The sequence below is a fragment of the Panthera tigris genome, chromosome B1, assembly GCF_018350195.1.
Source record: "Panthera tigris isolate Pti1 chromosome B1, P.tigris_Pti1_mat1.1, whole genome shotgun sequence".
Lineage (NCBI taxonomy): Eukaryota > Metazoa > Chordata > Mammalia > Carnivora > Felidae > Panthera > Panthera tigris.
In genome coordinates, this window is record NC_056663.1 from 138,429,594 (window position 1) to 138,450,305 (window position 20,712).

The 20,712-nt window shown below is 38.0% G+C and overlaps 1 protein-coding gene across 4 annotated transcripts in view; it reads right to left on the reverse strand.

The window, feature by feature from the left end:
* Positions 1-20,712, reverse strand: part of CFAP299 (cilia and flagella associated protein 299) — a 597,649-nt gene that overhangs the window by 33,112 nt on the left and 543,825 nt on the right. Inside the window, exon 5 of one of the 4 annotated variants that reach the window (XR_006216911.1) lies at positions 14,003-14,160. The exons of the other annotated variants lie outside the window; for them this stretch is intronic. The gene's annotated coding sequence lies outside the window, so the exon portion shown is untranslated. The remainder of the gene's footprint in view (positions 1-14,002; positions 14,161-20,712) is intronic. 4 annotated transcript variants of the gene reach the window in all.

Sequence of the window (20,712 nt, forward strand, 5' to 3'; positions counted from 1 at the left end):
AGTTCATCATAAATTTTTCCCCAGAACCAACAAACACATGCTAATGATCCCAACTAAACAAGAAAAGAAAAGAAAGAAGGAAGGAAAGAAAGAAAGGAAGAAAAAAAGAAAATAATAGAAAAGAGAAGAAAAGAAAAGAAGTAGAAAGAAGAGGAATAAGAGAAAGGGAAGAAGAGAAAAGAGATTTAAAAATTTCTCCAAACTCAGATTTTGTCCAGGCTGTCACATTTTTCTCCTAATACTTATAATTAAACCCACCTCCCTTATGCCAATTTACCCCACCCTCTGCTCCATCTCGGTTTTCCCATCTGAGTTGCTAATCCACATTACCTGCTTAATTGTATTTGCTGGGATAAACCATAGACTTCTCAATCTCAACATATCAAAAACTGAATTTTACTCTCTCACCTTCCAAACTTATTTATCTTTGCTGTACTCTTTCTATCTTTTTAAAGATTTTTTTAATGTTTATTTATTTTTGAGAGAGAGAGAGACAGAGACAGGGTGCGAGTGGGGGAGGGACAGAGAGAGAGGGAGACCCAGAATACGAAGCAGGTTCCAGGCTCTGAGCTGTCAGCACAGAGCCTGACATGGAGTTCAAACTCAGGAACCGCAAAATCATGACCTGAGCCGAAGTCAGACACTTAACCTACTGAGCCACCCAAATGTACTTTCTATATTATTAAGTGGCACTCAATAAATGTTTATGGATTAAATAAATCATATATACCCATCTCGACTATTATTATTTATGACCCAATTAATAATATTAATTTCAGTTATTACAGAATTAAAACAAAGATGAAGCAAGAAAAAATTATTTTAAAAGGAAATTAAGAGAATTGATCTAGAACACTGACCCAGTACTTAGGAAATCTGAACCCTGATGCAATGATTTCAATTTTCTCTCATCTGAAGTCAGAAGTTGAACTGCATATTTCAAAGACTCTTTACAATGTTATGATTATAAAAGCCTCTTTTGATTCGGTGAGTTCTTACACATTATTTTGATTTATGTCTCAGTCAGTGTTCACAACTTAAAAATACAGAACAAATATAGTGTATCCATAATAGATAGAAGAAATTCTGAGGTAACGTATGTAAAATTATTTAAGCTTTTGGAATAAAAGAACAATTTTCCATTTACTCCTTATGATAAGTATATTGGAAATTGGGTATTCTAGTATACAGGTATGAGTGTACTTATACACAACTTATACAAGTAAACTGTGATAATGAAGTGATAAGGGGACCTCATGTATATTTTTGGAAACAATTACCTGTTTGTCATTTATTTTGCATGATAATTGTTGATACCAGAGAAAATATTCTAATGACCTCACAGGGCAACAGAGCTTTGGACCACCAGGGGGAGTAAATTTCAAAGTCATTGTCCAGAATACCTTTTTTGGCCTAGTTTTGTTCACTACCTTCCTTTGAATGAATGGAAGGGACATAGTTATAGAAATTATGAAAACACAAAATGTACAATGTTATTAAAGATTTTAAAAATTGCATTAGAATATATTTAGAGGCAAGCTAAGGTCTTTGGGGTGAATACAGAATAAACATAATGATTGTGACAATTCCAGTCACCAGTATGTAAAGCACAGAGAAAAAATGAAATCACTACCACGTAAACATGAGATTTGACATCACAGAGAACATATCACTGGAATTGAAGCTATTCTCGTCTAAGAGATTTTTCCTATGAATACAATCAACAGTTTATAAAAATTAGAAAGGAGTTTTGTCTCAATCTCTATTAATAATGGACTCTTTCTGGATTTTATATAGTTGGACCAACAGACTTTTACAGTACCTAAGACTTGCATATGGTTATAAAATTAAAACACATTTCATTTGAGATAAAAGGAAAGAAGGTATATTGATAAAATATAATTTGTAGGACAGAGAAATACTCCTATTTAAAGGAAATTTGTAAAAACAGAAAGTTAAAATCCTACCAAACTAGTTTTTGTTAAATCAAAAGATTTTATCAAAACCTAAAAAAATCAGGAGATTTCATATCAACCATGGGGACACTTAAGGGTTAAACACTATTGTTTCTTTTTTTTTAAATCTCTGTATAGACAGCCTATATGTAAGATTGCCTAATAATTTTACTGTCCAAACTAAGATCCTCTTGGAGAAGGTAGGGGTTGCTACTAATAATTGTGCCAAGACAATAAGAATAAGCTCAGATGATGCTGGACAAGCCAAGATGTGTGGTCTCCACACCTACAAATCTAAAAATTTAAATGTTGCTGTTTTAGGGGCGCCTGGGTGACTCAGTTGGTTGAGCGACCGATGTCAGCTCAGGTCATGATCTCATGGTTTGTGAGTTCGAGCCCCGCGTCGAGCTCTGTGCTGACAGCTCAGAGCCCGGAGCCTGCTTCTGATTCTGTGTCTCCCTCTCTCTCTGCCCCTCCTCCACTCATGCTCTGTCTCTCTCGGTCTCAGAAATAAATAAACATTAAAAACATTTAATAAATGTTGCTGTTTTAGAGTTGATTCACCCAATGTTCATGTAAAATGTTTCCAAAGTTCTGCCACAGATTTGCCAAAAATATGATAAAGATGTTTAAACAATGCTAAAACATGTTTTCTTATGGTTGATTTTTAAAAAATTTTATTGCTGTGGAAAAATTACATTATATGGAATCGCAATTGTGGTATAGAGACATGAAATTTAATCTAGCATAATAAATATTCTTGTTATTTTTTTATTTTCCATATAATATCAAATTGGCAAAACATTCTATAATACCTAATTTCTGAAATATCATGTTCCATCTAAAAATATATGTTTGATCAATTATTTTGGTTGGTGAGAATATGAAATCTAAAGTTTAGTTTTTCCATAAGTTAGTTTACTTGGTTAATGTTCATGGCTATACATTGCATCTCTAAATTCAATAAGCTATGTAATAAATGCTCATGCCAGTTGGGAAAATATAGATAATTGTTGGACAACACACTGTAACTATTAAGATAATTGGGAACATTAAAAGCCCCAGTGACAGATAGTCAGAAGGGTCATTCAATTCCATTCAACACAATTTCAAGCATCTATTTTGTGCCAGGAATGGTCCTAAGTATTTAACAATAAGAAACAAAAAAATAAAAAAAACAAAAGAACAGTTCTTACTTTCAAGGAACTCATAGTCTATGGGACATCAAAAAGGTAAACAAAAGATTATAGGAGAGTATGAAAAATCACACAGTAGAAATTTATGTAAGGCACTTTTGGACTGTAAGGGTCAGAAAAGAATATATGTATTGGTCAAATGTATTTCTAGTGAGCGTTTCCTGACAGAAGGCAGTAGAGCCAAGCATTCTAGGTAGAAAGGATAGCAAAAGGTAGATTTTATAAGAACTGAAAAATGTGCATACCTCAGTATTCACCATTATGAGAAATTTTTAGTCGTGCACTGGAAGGTAAGGCAGAAGGTAAATTGCTGTGGGTTTAAAATTAAATATAAAATATGATTCTTAACTGTCTCCTACTAAAAGGCAGAAACTGTGTGTGCCTTCCCTTTGGGGACACAGTGTGCTCAGTGAAAGAAGCATGGAGAGCTAGTAAGGTTGGATCGCCTATCATCTTAAGGCACAGGGGTACAAGGGGGAGTTCACTGTCGGTAGGCCACCATTTTTAATTTTCACTTGTGCAAGAAGACAGATTAGCACCTGTCTGGCATGCTCACCATAGTGCTTTGAACCAAAAGTATTGTGTCAAGTGGATGGACTGGTGGTAGAAAGCACCAAGGGAGAGGTGAATGGAATATAATACCTGATACCTGACTAACTGTAATAGATTCCCTAGGGTAGAGAATAATGTAGCCAATATATTTCTTAGGTCACCACCAGGGAGCAGCTTGTTCTGAGGGACCCTTCTTATAGGCAAAGGTTCTGAGGAAGGATTTCATACCTCTTTCCATAATCCTAAACTGTAAACTGGCCTCCTCACTGGGGACCCCAGCCCTCTGGCGGGGCATCTCGAATGCTTTATTGCCAGCCCCACGCGGTGGGAAAACAGTGGGTGATAGTAACAGATGAACACGTCATCAGATTTCCCCCATAATAGGACTATGGAAATAGATTTACAAGTTATACAAACTCTTTCTGATTTGTCAATCAGAGCAAGTATAAAAACATTCTGGAGGGGCACCTGGGTGGCTCAGTCGGTTAAGCCTCCGACTTCGGCTCAGGTCACGATCTCGTGGTATGTGAGTTCGAGCCCCGTGTCGGGCTCTGTGCTGACTGCTCGGAGCCTGAAGCCTGTTTCAGATTCTGTGTCTCCCTCTCTCTCTGACCCTCCCCCTTTCATGCTCTGTCTCTCTCTGTCTCAAAAATAAATAAAAGCGTTAAAAAAAAAACATTCTGGAGCGCCTCTCAGTTACAAAACCTAGAGCGAGAACCTCAAGCTCAAGCAAGAATGCCACCAGGTAGTCCTATAGCAATTGGCCTATATGGTCATTTGTGGTAAAGAGACTGAAGAGGAAACACTTTTCCAAAGCAGAAACTTGAAGGGATGGTGCAGGGATGGAGTGAGGTTCACAGTGAGCCCTCCCTTAATCTCATTCTCTTTCTGATATTATTGAAACAATAGCTGCTAATTTTGCATTGATGTAGTGCTTTATCACTTACAAAGAGCTTTCACTTTATACTCTTGTTTAACGTCCAAAACAATCACGTGAAATAGGGTATATATGTATGTACGTGTGTATAATAATAATAATAATAATTATTATTATTAAATTATTACTTTATAGAAAATAAAATTAGAGCTACAGAATGTTCTAGATATTATGTAGCAAAATCAGCATTCAGCCTGTGATTTTAAGATGATTATTTCATTGTTTGTCTTTACTATTACTCTATGTCAGGTTTATCAGGCTAGGCAATATGCTTATATCCCATGCAAGCAGCACAGATTCTCCCCTGGGAGCAAACCATGAGGAGGAAGGCAAGGAATAAACTCCAAATAGGGAGCTTTTTGAGCCAAATTGTCCCTTTAGGGTAAAAAAGCAGCTAAAAAGGAGTTATTTCATCTCATGGAGTGTGAAGAGGCACTCTTCTCAAAAAATTGGGCCTAATTCACCACGCGCATTAGAGCAGGATTAGAAACCTCCGAGCTTTGCTTGAGTTCACCAGGCTGGGTGTATGTAGGGTGTGTGTATTAAAATGCAGCGTAGGTTTTCTGACCAAGCCATGGTGATAACTGAAATAAAGCCTTTCTGTGCAGTCTATTTATGTTTGAGAGTCCCCTTTTGGCACACTATAGATATTATAATGGGTGGATCTTGTAGGAACAATTGCTTGTATCACGGTTATCACCTGAGTGAGACAAAGTGTTCTCTGAGATGAACAGAAGCAGAGATCTGGTCCAGGACATCTCTAAATACGTGGCATCATTCATGGAAATTTTGCCATCTGGATTAAAAAGGTGCTCCCCATGTTAGGTACCATCTGCTGTCTTCCTCCCACCCAATTAGGCCATCTAAGGGGTTCTACTAGGTAAATATTTAAGAAAATAAGGCTTTTGGAGGGTTTCTCACTTCAAAGTCCTTTGTCCAATTTTTCCTGCAGGTTAAGAGGGAAATATTGTCTAGATGCCACATGCTCTAGCAAGGCAAGGAGGTGAGAGAAGTATCTGTGAAGTCACGTTAATTAATTCACTAATTCATTCATTCATTTTTTTAAGAGAATAATAATGGAGAAAATATGCTATATATATGTATATGTAGCAAAATCAGCATTAATCCAATAAAATCAGATATACTATATATATCTATATATACAAGATATGCTATATATATATACTATATACATATATGTACATATATATATCAAGCATATATATATATATATATATATATATATATATATATATACCAAGCACATTTTTACATGTTTCGGATAGAATGAGGAATAACATACAGTTCCTGCCTTATAAGTTCACTAACAGGAGAAAGCAGATAATTCAAGCAGTACAAATATGCCTGAAATTCGATGGGAAGACAGAGGAGAGAAACCTTACTCTGACTGAGAGAAGTTCAAAATAGCTCCCTAGATGAAGTGACACGAGTCCTGAATCTTAAATAAGTGATAGGAATTAGCCAGGCAGAGGGATGGCATCAGGGATGGAAAAATGGCCCTCCAACTAGATAAGACATCATGAGGAATCATGCTGTGAGAAGTGTAATGGAGAATGCTGGGGGTAGGGTGGCCAACAATTCAATATCAATTGAACAGAAAGTTCAAGTAGGTGGGTGAGAAACGAGACTGAAGACATACCCAGGAAACAGGTCACAGAAGGCCTTATTTATCACACCAAACAATACTATCTTCATCCTGTAAGCAATGGGAATATCTGAGGATTATAAATAGGAAAGTGGCAGGGAAAGATATGCAGTTTAGATAGACTATCCTGGCAGTGAATGAAGAATGGATTTAAGGAGATGGCAGTAAAGAATGCTAGAATCCAGGTGACCAGTTTAAAGTCTGTTTCATTAATCCAGGCTAGAATTGAAAAGTATTATAGGTTATGGGGTTGCAGAAACATAGACACAATTAGGGTACATATAGCAGACAGCAATTCTAGAAGTCATTACTGAGAAGCATTACAGATGACTCTTAGGTTCCCAGCTTGAGGAATCAGATGGATAGTGATATTAGAACTTAGGAATGTTAGAAAAAATGCTTTTTCTGCAAGCCTCCATGAAGAAAAAGAATTTACTTAAATACACCTAGCTTTTTGCTCTACTGATTTGGTGAGAACAAGAATAGTGGACTGTGAATAGTCCTTATGAACTTACACATATCCTAAATGTTTACAAATGCTGTATTTTCTTTCTGTATTGGCCCTTATATCATTATATAATGATCTCTTTTTGCCTCTTATTATAATCTATATTTTAAACCCCATTTTGTCTGATGTAAGTATAGCTGCCTCTGTTTTCTTTTAATTTCCATTTGCATGGAGTATCTTTTTCTATTCCTTCACTTTCAGTCTGTGTGTGTCCTCAAAGCTGAAGTGAATCATTTCTAGGAAACGTATAGTTGGGTCTTGTTTTATTTATTTGTTTGTTTGTTTGTTTATTTATTTATTTATTTATTTATTATCTTGTATTCATTCAGACACTCTAAGTCTTTTATTGGAGAATTTAGTCCATTTACATTTAATTATTGATAGGTCTGGACTTACTAGTGCCATTTTGTTTTCTGGCTGTTTGCAATTCCTCTGTTCTTTTATTGTTTTCTTACTCTCTTCCTTTGTCATTTGATGATTTTCTGTAGTGGTATGTTTAAATTTCTTCCTCTTTTTAATTTTTGTATTTGTTATAGGTTTTTGTTTTATAGTTACCATGAGGCTTACATAAAACATCTTTTATTTATAGAGTTTCTTTTAAGTTGATAAGAACTTAACTTTGAATGCATACAAAATGTTCACATTTACACACTCTCCCCTGTCTCATTTTATGTTTCTGATGTCACAATTTACATTGGATATACATAAGTGAAAATCCCAAGAAGGAGACAGAGAATTGCATACAGCTGTAGGAGGGGTTAGGATAGGACAGTACCATAAGGACAAAGGGAAATAGAAGGTGTGAAAAAACATAACAAGTAGATCCTTATTACCAAATGCAAGCAAGGAATAAGAAAATGAAGCCAAAACATGATGGTTATTATTGGTAACTTTCCTTAGGGGAAAGGGGGTAGCATGCATTCAAATTGTAAGATTAAAATTCTGTTCTTTAAAAATAACAAATGTTCTTTGATTTATCATATTCTCTCTATCCTAGAAGGTCTTGGAAACTCAAATTTTGTGAATATAAAATATATGGAGCTATTCCATCAACAAACTCTTCACTCATTTTTACATTTTGAATATTAAGATGCTCTTTCAGCTTATTGGCCTTCCTATGAATAGTCACAAAGTCTACATTGTAATTACCATACTTTTCTTTCATATCTGTAGATAGGCTTTTGGAATTATAATTTTTTATTCATGTGATGGGTAAAGACTTTCATTAAAAAGGAATCTTGGTTCCTAGAGATCAGGTAGAGAAGTTGGGAAGAATACACAGGGGGTAGGTATGTTGTGAGGAATACTGACCACTCCTTCAGGCTCAGGCTGTGTAATTGTGCTTTGAGGTGAAATGGCTCTGAATGTGTATACGCCAAAAGAGATGTGCAATTAGAGAATCATATTATAATGAGTATTGTGAAACAAGGTTTAGCAATGTGGAGCTCTGACAGAGCAGCATGTCGCTGGAGGTGAGAATATGGAGATGTATTAGCTCCAGGTCATTAAAATGCCTCTCTTAAGTGGACAGGAGTTTTACTAGGCAGATTCATTATCAAGTTTTGATGGTAGTGCTTATCTAGGAAACAGGATCATTTGGTAGATAAGGAAGATGATTTTGAGAAGGCTGAAGTTCCCTGGTAGGTGCCTGGGTTTCAACAGGGATAACTTGCTACATCAGAAAGGGGATTTCTTGGTAATTGAAAATGGTTTTGTGAGTTTGTGTCCCTCAAAGGATAGTAACTAAGACTTATCTCTTGGTAACATGCAGACGTGGTTGGCAGAATTAAATATATCTACTGTGATCTCTACCCTCTGCTGTTGTATCTGCAAATATGTTACATTCTGTGTTAAAAGGGACTTTGCAGATACAACCAAGTTTATAAATTAAAATAGGAGAAAATCCTGGATTATCCAGGAGGGCACAATGTAATCACAAGAGCCCTTAAAAACAGAAGAGGGAGGTGGAAGAAGTCAGGGTAATCCAAGGCATGTGAAAGATTTGATGCTCTGTTGCTGGCTGTAAGTTGAAGGCGCAATAGGGACTTCAGTTCTATAATTAGAAGGAACTGGATTCTGGCAACAATCAAAATGGGCTTGGGAGAGTCTTCTTCCCCAGAACATCCAGAAAGGAATCTAGTCTGCTGACAAATTAATCTCAGCCTTGTGAGACCCTGAACTGAGAATCCAGCCATACCATGCTAGACTTCTGACGTACTAACTATGACATAATGAACGAGTGTTATTTTAAGCTGCTAAATTTGCGGTAATTTGTTACTCAGCAATAATAAGCGAATATATTAGACATCATGGAAGCTTTGGAGTTACCTTAAGGGAGCGAGCTGGAGAGGAAATAAACATTTATGACAGGATACTGGGATGGACCACAGGGTCAAAATTTATTTTGAATGTTAAAAGGAATGTGACCTCATTTTGTACTCAAGATTGGGGAAGCAGGAATATAAGATATAATTAGAATGTGATCAAGGAGAAATAACAAAAATAACACTGAAACAACATAGACTAAAAGCATTGAGAATCCACATAATAGAAAAACAACCTGAGGCAGAAAGAGAAGCTTAAATGATTCACAGCCTTCTCTGGAAATTTGGTATTTCTGTACATAATGTGGAAAACTATCTCTAAAAAATGTCTGTCTACTTCAACTGTACAGAGCTAAGCCAAGGAAAGAGGTGTTGTTTCTTCTGAGCCAGAACTAAATGGGGGGCAGCTGTTTGTTGGGGTCCGTCGTGGTGAGGGTGGGAAGAATCAAAGAGGGAAAACATTAAGGAGAAAGAATTAGAACCGCTCATCCAGCCATCTCTCTTTAGCTGACACGTCTCTGTCTGAAAGTCTTCTTCATTTAAATAGTAAGTGAGATCATTAACTTATACTTGTTCCATAAATTCTTACACCAAAACCCTTTGCACTACACTACAATACTATGCCATATTTTCCTTTGCAACTGATTCTGCTTCTCCTTCCTTTGCCAGTTTTTAAGAGTGAAACAGTAGAAACAATGTCTTATCATGTTTATGAATCATGATTTGATGGGTATGAGTCATCAGCAAGTGATACCACTATCCACCTAGTCACCTGAGCTAGGAATGTGGGTCATCTCAAGCTTTTCCCTCTCCCTCACCATGCATCCCGTCTTTCATCAAGTCTTAGAGATTCTACCTCCTAATCTCTCATGTTTATCTGCTTCCCTCCAAATGCCGCATCATACACCAATTCATACCTGAATTAATACAATAGCTTTACAATCAGCTCCCCCTTTTGTCTTCATCCCCTCTCAGCCTTCATCCCCTTGCAATTACGATTATCTTTTAAAATATCAGATATTACATCCTTGTTTAAAATATTTCCCTAACACCAGTGGCTTTCTAAACACATTCTGTAGCTCAGCATACAAATTCTCCAAAACCTGGAAGCTGCCTCTCAGGCCACCCCACGCATTCCCAACCCCAGATTTCTCTTGGGCTTTCCCCACTGCGTGCTGGAGGCGAGGTGGATGGGGGGATGGGTTAAATGGGTGATAGGCATTAAGGAGGGCACTTTTCACGATGAGCATTGGGTGTCACGTGTAAGAGATAAATCACTAGGTTCTACTCCTGAAGGCAAGACGACACTGTATGTTAACTAACTTGAATTTAAATAAAACAAAAACATAAACAAAAATAACACGTCATTTCAGGACCTGCCAGGGTCTCCCTGTAAGACGTCCTGTTTTCTTTGCGTAGATTGCCCTCTCCACATTTTTTTTTCTATCTAGCTAAGTCCTACTCAGTCTTCAAATCTCATATCACACATTATCTCCCATGGGAACCTGTGACCCTCAGCTAGCCTAATTTACATTCCAGTGTCTGGGATGAATAGATATTCTACCATAGAAACTGAAGCTCTGTCCTGTAAGAATTGATGTACTATTCTGCTTCTCAGCTGAGTTAAGGGTAGAAACCAGGCTTTATCTGATTATTCCTAGAGCAGTACCTGGCACTCGTTTAGTTCTAACAAATGTTCAGATTATTCCTCTGCTATCCTGAGACTGCCATGAGGGGTGTGACTTGATATTCATCTTCAGAATCAGCTTCTCTCCTGCTCTTGTGTCTGCTTTCACCTTCTTTCTCCTCTAGTCTTCTGCTGTGCTAAAAGCTTGGGGGTGAGGACACTTACATTAGTACAAAATAGTTTGTCTCTTCTTCCATTTGCCAACACCATGTTTCTCTAATTGTGGGGTATCTGCTCTGTCACTATAAGAGGAGATATTTTTGAGTAGACAGTGAGGCAGTGTCTTGAATCTCCTTCAACCATATCATATACTCAGCAACCTCTTGTTTGTACAAAGCATAACTCCCTTGTCAGTATGATGGACAGATTAAACACCCCACTGGAAGTGGAATAGCAGAGAACACACTGCACTTAAAAATCCACTGTTTCACCCTTAAGAAGCTGGTAAGATATGCCAGCTTGATAATACATGATAACAAACATAAAAAGGTAAACCAGCAATATTTTGTTCGGGACTAACAGAGGAAGAAGTTTAAGAGAGAATATGTGCCATAAAAAACCTTCAATTATAAAATTCTCTTATAAAGTAATTTAAAAAATTTCAATGGTCCTAACTAAATATGGGGAGAGGACAGAAATAGATAGACCACAGAAAGTAAATAATAGCCAACAAATAATTGAAATGAGGATAAGCTTTGCTAATGGTAAAAGAAATTTGAGTAGGGGCACCTCGGTGGCTCATTTGGTTATGGGCCCCACTTCAGCTCAGGACATGATCTCACAGTTCATGAGTTTGAGCCCCTCGTCGGGCTCTGCGCTGACAGCTCAGAGCCTGGAGCCTGCTTCTGATTCTGTGTTTCCCTCTCTCTTTGCCCCTCCCCCACTCTGTCTCTTCGTCTCCCCAAAATAAATAAATAAACATTAAAAAAAAGCAATCTGAGTAAAATGAAATGTTTTTGTCTTTCAAAGTGAGGAACAATTAAAAAGCCTAGGGGCGCTTGGGTGGCTCAGTTGGTTAAGTGGCCCGCTTAGGCTCAGGTCATGATCTCATGGTCCATGAGTTTGAGTTCCAGCCCCGCAACAGGTTCTGTGCTGACAGCTCAGAGCCTGGAGCCTGCTTCTGACTCTGTGTCTCCCTCTCTCTTTTCCCCGCTCACATTTTCTCTCTCTCTCTCTCTCTCTCTCTCTCTCTCTCTCAATAAATAAAGAAACACAAATAAATAAACATTAAAAAATATATTTAAAAAAAAGCCTACCAGCTAGGGAACCATAAGATAAGCATGCTCATTGATAGCTCATGGGAGTGCAACTTACTCATTTTTGGAAAGCAGTTTGACAACATGCATAACAAGCCTGATAACTATTCCTGTTACTTGACCCTGCAATCCCACTTGCAAGAATTATAGACAGAGATATACACACATAAAGACTCTTCACAGGATCATTTATAATGGTGATGGTTTGAAATTCGCCAAACTCCCATTCTAGGCAATCAGAAGTCAGGATTCTGATTTAAATTGGGTCTGCAACAAGCAGTAGCAACGACGAGTTAGTAGTGGGAAAAGGCTGACTGGGAGGTGGAACTTGGGAAGAATACTCGTTTTTAAACAGCGGATGTTGTGTTCCTTTCTTGAATAGCAAAATCAAATTTGTGGGCCACAGCCAGAATGAAAGTATGGAATAGCATAGAATACAATGGAAAATATCAGAAGGCACTTCACCGGGAAGGTGAACAAAAGTTTCACAAAATACTTATTTAGTGTATTTATTTAGAGACTCAGTTCACCCCTTATTCCCCTTTTAAAAAATGTATTGTGGAATATTTCAAACATACCTAAAAGAAGAGAGACTAATGAATCCCCATGGGCCCATTTGCAGCTTCAACAATTCTTCACAAAGGGCCCATTGGAATCATCTCTTTCCTCCCACAAACTCATTCCCATCAACTAGATTATTTTATGTCAAGTCTCAGACATCATATCTTTTCATCCAAAAAAGAACTTCAGTGTGGATTGTGTGGTTTTGTGATATAATAAGAAATATATATCTGGTCTTCATCCTGTTCGAGGCACTGAGCTCCTAAAACCCTTGTAATTTCCTGAGTGACAGGTTGAGAGGAGCGTCTGTTCTTCACAATGAGTTCCTTCCAACCACGCCTGAGTTTATGTCAATGAGGCGACTCTTGGTGGGGCCTTAGATAGCTTCAGGATAGGAGCTGGTTGTCACAGGAAACAACCATGTGATTTGTGAGTTAGAACCTTCAGCCTGACCCTCCCATCTCTGTAGAGGGGAGAGGGGCTAGAGGGCTAGAGATGGAGTTAATTGCCAATCTTTCATACGTATGTAACGAGACCTCTATAAAAACCTGAAACAATTGGGTTTGGAGAGATTCTGGGCCAGTGAACACATTTGCATTTCATGAAGATGGTGTACCCCAAATTCCATGGGAACAGAAGCTCTTGTGCTCACAGCCTCCCAGACATCACCCTATGAACCTCTTTCTTGGCTGTTAATCTGTATTTTTATAATATTTTTTTTATAAAAGCCCTGTAAGCATAAGTAAATATGTCCTTGAGTTTTGTGGGCTGTTCAAGCAAATCATCAAACCCGAGGGTGGTGGTGGTGTGGGAACTCTTGACTTTGTAGCCACTGGACAGAAGAGTGGGCATCCCTGAGACCCATTACTTGCAATTGGCATCTGAAGTAAGGTCAGAGTTGTGGGACTGAGCCTTTCAGAAGTGTCGTGAGCAGAGTCAACAATCTTCCTTTAATCTTTCAAAGATCACTTTTAAAACTGTAACCACATTTTATTATCATGCCTTAAAATTGTAATTCTGTAGTATCACCAAGTACCCAGTTGGTACTCAAAGTTCACCAACTGTCCCATTTATTTCTTTTCAAGTGTGGTTTGCTCAACTCAAAATCTAAACAAGATCCATATTTTGTAGGAGTCCTGAGATGTCAATCAATGGAGGACAAAGAGCCCTCGCATGCACTGAGATGATTTCGAACCAATGTGAGGTAAATGACCAAAGAACAGCATAAAAATAAGATACTGACAGCTCTTGTAATTGATGTTCATGTAGAATTTTCAGAGAGAAGATAAAGTGCTTAGACTGTAATAAGATTCAGAGTTGCATATATACAGTAAGAGAGCAAATGCATTCATGAACACACCTACATGTGCAGTTGATCACTTGCCAGTCCTTGTCACTTTTGAAGAAACTTCTCCCTTCTTATGATATCACAGAGAAAAGGGGCAAAGATGTTCCTGAATCTTGGTTTCCTGGCACTGAGAGCAGCATATATACACTATATGCTGTTTTCTGTATATCCTTAGAGCAAAAGTAAAGGGTGAAAAAAGACAGTGGTCAGTGTGGTGACAGGGTCACAGCTTGGGACTCAGCTGGATGCAACTCCAAGTCCCCAAACTGGGGGGAAGCCTGAGAGTGTCGGTAAGCCCCCATCCCTACCTGGCTGGGGTCAAACTGTTCTTTAGCAGAAGTTCTTTGAAGGCAAAGCCCACAGCAACCATGAAGGAAACCCTCCTTGAGTTAGTGATTTGTTTTTTCCTTGGGAGAAGGTTTTTTTAAGGAAAATGTAAATGTTTTGCAGCTTTTGTCTTTGTTTAGAAAGTAGCAGGCAAGCAGCTGATTAGACAACATACATCTGACCTACAGTCACTGACCTGGTGAGCACACAATTTTGCCCAATAGCCAATCTCCTATCTCTTTAATATATATTTGTGTGTATGTGTGTATGTTACATATATGTATATTATATATGCTATATTTATATACCTATGAAATTTATATTTATAATATTTAAAATATACTTATAAAATTTTATAATCATAATATTTCTTTACAGTTTTTTCTTTTTGAGAGAGAGAGAGAGAGAGAATGAGTAGGAAAGGGGAAGAGAGAAGGAAAGAGAGAATCCCAAGCAGGTTCTACACTTATAGTGTGGGTTCGACACAGGCAGGGCTGAATCTCACAAACCGTGAGATCATGACCTGAGCCCAAATCAAGAGCTACCCAAGAGCCTCTATATTCATAATATTTTAACATTTATAACACTTTAAGATTTTGAGTTGGGAACTTAGGAGGGATTTCAATTTTCTCTCTTATACTTCATACTCTTCTACAGTTTACATATTTTCCACAAGAGTAGGCATAACTTTTACATCCAAAAAGAGCAAAAGTGTTTCTTTTATTTATTTTTTTTAAATGTTTTTTTTTTTATCTATTTTTGAGACAGAGAGAGACAGAGCATGAACAGCAGAGGGGCAGAGAGAGAGGGAGACACAGAATCCAAAGCAGGCTCCAGGCTCTGAGCTGTCAGCACAGAGCCCGACGCGGGGCTCGAACTCACGGAGTGTGAGATCATGACCTGAGCTGAAGTCGGACGCTTAACTGACTGAGCCATCCAGGTGCCCCAAAAGTGTTTCTTTTTAAATGGAGGAACTAGAAAATCCTTTGCTATAAGATGTGTATCCAGTAGATAAATAAAATACTAGGTTTTCTTTTGGCTCTAAACATCTGTCTGTGATATGCTTTGTAAGATTACATGAAAAACCTTGGGGTAGAAACTGGGGTCAATTTTGAGAAACAGTAACCTTTAGGTTTTTATCTAGGATAGTAAGAATACACATGAAATCCACCTATGAATAGTTAAGCTATTGTGCTTTCAAGAACAATATTTATAATTACCCCTCAAGTTTTGAGTCATGAAATCATAAAAAAAACAATTGTGTCTGTTTCCTTACCTTTTATAATTCACAAGTAAAACTGAGAGTGTATCTGCCAACTGTATATCTCAAAAAATCTGTGCTATTCACAAGTATACAAAATAATAACAGTCACTCTTCAAAAATAGTAAGCAAAGCTGGCTATCTTGTAAAAAGAACGTCATCACTGCTAATGTTAGAAAAAATGACCTCCTTGAAAAATCTCATCTTTTCTTGTTGTTTTAGTTACTGTTTATATGTTAAAAGTTCCATATATATTTCCCTGCCCAGTCATCTCAGAGATTCAGACGTACCTATCTATCCATGGTGTTCTAGATATTCCACACCATTTTATTTTTTTTATTTTTTATTTTTTATTTTTTTTATTTAAAAAAAATTTTTTTAACGTTTATTTATTTTTGAGACAGAGAGAGATAGAGCATGAACGGGGGAGGGTCAGAGAGAGAGGGAGACACAGAATCTGAAACAGGCTCCAGGCTCTGAGCTGTCAGCACAGAGCCCGACGCGGGGCTCGAACCCACGAACTGTGAGATCATGACCTGAGCTGAAGTCGGACGCTTAGCCGACTGAGCCACCCAGGTGCCCCTCCACACCATTTTAAATGCAACCTGTGCAGAACTGATCTTGATCTTCTCCCTGAGCTACCATCACCTTGAATTTTCTATCTTATGTTTGCCAATTCCTGTTTATTGAGACACCCCTGACTTTGACTTGGAATCATGTTCACTTCTTCCCTGTCCTTACAGCCCATTTACATACAGTGCTGCCAATTTCCCTCCGTAAGTATTTGTCCCATTGGGCAGGCCCCTTATCACTTGTCCCTCCACCACGACCCTAATCCAGGTCCTGAGCAGCAGCTTGTTTGTCTCCTTGCCTCATGTTTTATATCTATTCAATCCATCTTCCTCACAGCCTCCAGGGGTGTTTCTCACACATGGACTTAACCATGCAAATCCCTTTCAATGACTCATTATCACTTATAGCAGAAATTCCAACCTTCTTAATTTGGTTTGCATGGCCCTTCATGTTCTACTGCTTTGTGTTTGAGGTTTATGCTGTAGCAACCCTGAACTGCTAATAGTTGCTTTTTTATAGATCACGTTATTTTTTTTTTTTTCAGTTTTATGCCTTTGTTCATGCTGTCCCCTTGGCTTAAATCCTATTTCCCTATCGTCCATGCTTGGAAATGCCTACACATTCCATACGAATAAGTTCTGTCAGCACCTCTTCTGGTTAGTCTTGCCTTTCTCCCACCCGAATTCCCTCTACAGTTTCCTTTATACTTGGATATGCCCTCGGTAAATCTAGATCACCGTATTTCCAAATTGTTTTATGATTATCTCTCTATGTTGATTATCTCTCTATGTTCCTTGAAGAAAGGAATTGAGTCCTATTTTATCTTTCATAGAATCACCTAACACTATGCCCAATGCATAATAGGTTTACAAATAGAAATTTAGAAAATAAAGTAATAAATCACGTGTGGGAGGGTATAATCACTTCCTGGGGATTAAGGATATGATTTTGGGTTTGGTGCTTGTCTTTGTCAATTAACAGAGGGGGAAACTGTCACAAATATTTAGACTCAAGGGAGGCAAATATACCTACAGGAAATAAGAAAACGGTTGTTAATTCATGGGGAACAGAATTAGTTAATAGAAGGAATTTGTATTTTTCATAAGGATTTGGTCGAGTACCCTTCAATAAGAAAATAATATTTTATTAGTAAATTGGATTTTTAATTTCAGTCGTATTTAGAAAATCAGCCACAGGCCAAAATAGAAGTCTTCATCCTTATTTAACAACACCTCAGACCTTCCTTTCTTGAATCCCCCCAAGTGCCCCCTGCCAAAGTAGTAGAAAATGAGGTGAGAGTTCACCCCCTGCTGCAGAGAGAAGTCATAGGCATTCAGGAGACTTCTTGAGATCATTAGTAAGCAACAAAAAGAAACTGGAGGTCGAGGCATCACTATTTTGTAGTAAAAGGTCACATGTCAAAGGACAGTCTGGCTCAGAGACATCACATGGAAAGGAGCTAAAAGGAAGATGTAATACAGGAAGCAAAAGTAGGAGAAAAAGTTAGAATTTTGAGGATAAGAGAGCGTCCATGTGGCATACCCTCTCAAGACCTAAGGACACGGTGTGAAGACTTCAGTCATGAGTCTTGGCCCCTTCCGTGGTACAAAGAAGCAGGTTAGGTGATGACAGTACAATCTAGCTAGAACCCTTCACGACCCCACTCCCATTGCTTAGTTTAGCTTTGGTTCAATTTGGTTCAGCCAGGAAATGCTTCCATCTCCAACAGGATCCAGTATGTATTCAATGGAAGGAAGATAGATGAGTCATGGGTAGACTGAAGAGCTAGTTACCTGGCTCCATATTAGTCTCTGGGTATTTACCAATCCTCATGATGAACTATTTCTCAGGAGAGATTTCTGATCGGGATTATTTGTCTTGCTCCATAGATGTGAAAGAAAACATAAAAGAGTAGAAGTAACTTTGATGCAAGATCCAAAGGTGGCGAAATGGGTGAGAAAACCCATTGTATAAGAGTAATACTTTGAGGATAATAGGTACAGCACAGGGAATATAATAATCAATGGTGTTGTAATAGTGTTACATAGTGACAGATGGTAGCTACACTTGTGAGCTCAGCATAACATAGCTTGTGGAATCCCCATGTTGTACACCTGACATTGCATGACACTTATACTTCCAAATAGATTAATGGACTACAATGCAAACTATAAAACAATGGATAATATATAAATGATGCATAACAACAAAAAAGAGTAGTGTTTTTCGTAAAAGGAGGTTCTGCATGTCTAAATTTTTCAGAATTTTAATTTTAATTTATTTACTTTAATTTTATTTTTTTGGTCATATAACATATTTTTTATTTAAATTCAAGTTAGTTAACATACAGTGTAGTCTTGGCTTCAGGAGTAGAACCCAGTGATTGATCTCTTACATATGACACCCAGTGCTCATCCAGAAAAGTGCCCTCTTTAATACCCATCACCCATTTAACCTGCCCCCATCAACCACCTCCTCTCCAACAACACTCAGTTTGTTTTCTGTAAAGAATTTTTTAAAACAGTTCAGATAATTCTATAAGATAGAAATTATGTTTGTGGCCCACATTGTGGAGCTGGGTGAAGTATTCTAGCGGGCCCACAGATAGGAGAGCACATCAAAACCCTGACCGTGTAAGTGATCTGGGGTAGGCATCCAATTTTTGGCACCCGAGGCACTTGGGTTCATGTAAGAAAACTACAGTCACCTTAATTCTATCTGTATGGTGATCTTTGTAATAGTAGAACCTAACATTGGTCTGTAATTAATAGAAACTACTACATTTTCCTCAAATGAATTCAATGTGCTGAGAGTATGTGTACCAGATAAATTTGGCCTGAAACAATAGAAAATGATGTCCACCTAGTAATGAAATAATTCAAACATTGAATTGGTGAGTCACGGACTTAGAAGAAAAACATTTTCTTGTGTAGCTTTGAAAATGGAAAAACTGCTTAACTTTTAAGTAATGGATAATTCAACTTTACCTGAGGATCTCATACTGATGGTGGAGAATGGAAAACATTGCAATAGCCTGAAACTATAATAGAAAATTCTACCCATTTGAATTATAATGTGCTGAGAACTGCAGATGACTGCATTTTTGCTTAGACAGGATTGTGACCAGGGGCTAAATTCTTGAACTTCATGTACCACATTTGTCCAATAAGTTGAATTAGAGAGTCGTATGGTAATTCAACATGGTTATTAAAACATATAGAGGCTAAAATACTGATATAATATATTGGATTAGAACCTGCATTGTGGAATCTAGAAACCATCTAACTAGGAATATTCTCCTTGGCAATTTGCTCAGCTTGGAGCATGCTTTAGGAACTAATATTTAGCACTAAATTCAGGTCCTCAGGATTTTAGGTTTAGTGCCAAACTGTGTAAACTACAGACAGTCCTTGGCTGTTGCTCATTCACGTTAAAAAAAAATTTTTTTTAATATTTATTTATTTTGGAGAGGTGGGAGGGGCAAAGAGAGAGGGAGCCACAGAATCCTGAAGCAGGCTCCAGGCTCTGAGCTGTGAGCACAGAGCCCAATGTGGGGCTTGAACTCACAAAGTTGAGATCAGGACCTGAGCTGAAGTCAGAGGCCTAGCCAACTGAGCCACCCAGGCACCCCTTGACTATTCACCTTATAACTAATAGTTACACGTTCTGTTCTGTGGGGCTCTTCCCTCACTAGCTTGATTGAAAGAGGGGCTGCTCTTGAGGCCAGACACCTCAACTACCATCACAGTCTACAGATCTTTTACTTTCATGTACCTTACTTACAGATGGACCCTGTAAATAAAACTTCCATCCTCTGAGACAGTTCCCTGAACCTAGAGCTGTCCTGATTTAGCAGCTGCCCCTGAAACAACCCAAACACCAAACCGTTAGATTTGTAAGATTCCATCGGCCTCTCCTCCCTCCTTTCCTCTGCCCTTCTTCCTCTATTGGAGCTGCAATTGTGCAGCCTAAGTAGGGTGGGAAAGTATCCTTTTATTTTGGGGTGGGGGAATATGTATTATTGGCAGCAAAACATGTAAATTTATAAAAACATGTTTTACAAACCATTATTATAAATTAAAGATAGTTATCAGTTTGCCATTGAGAGTTTAGGCGTGCCTGGGTGGTTCAGTTGGTTGAGCGTCTAACTTTGTTCAGGCCATGATCTCACGGTTAGTGAGTTTGAGCCCCTCATCAGGATCTCTGCTGTCAGCATGGAGCCTGCTTTGGATCCTCTGTTTCCCTCTCTCTCTGCCCCTCCCTGCTTGCACTACGTCTCTCAAAAATAAACATTAAAAAAAAGTTCACACACACACACACACACACACACACCCCAGAAGTAATACTATCAATGAATTTACCTAAGTGCAATATATAACACTGTTGGGGAAAGTATAGTAAATGTTTCTAATAGCCAGTTTGCTAACTTCTGGAAAACAAATCTTATGTAAAGTGGGATCTACAAGGATAAGCTAGATATGATTAAGTCATAAATCACAATCTATTATTTATTAGCTTTTCCTTCACTTTAAAGTGGGGAGAAGGGTGCCTGGTGGCTCAG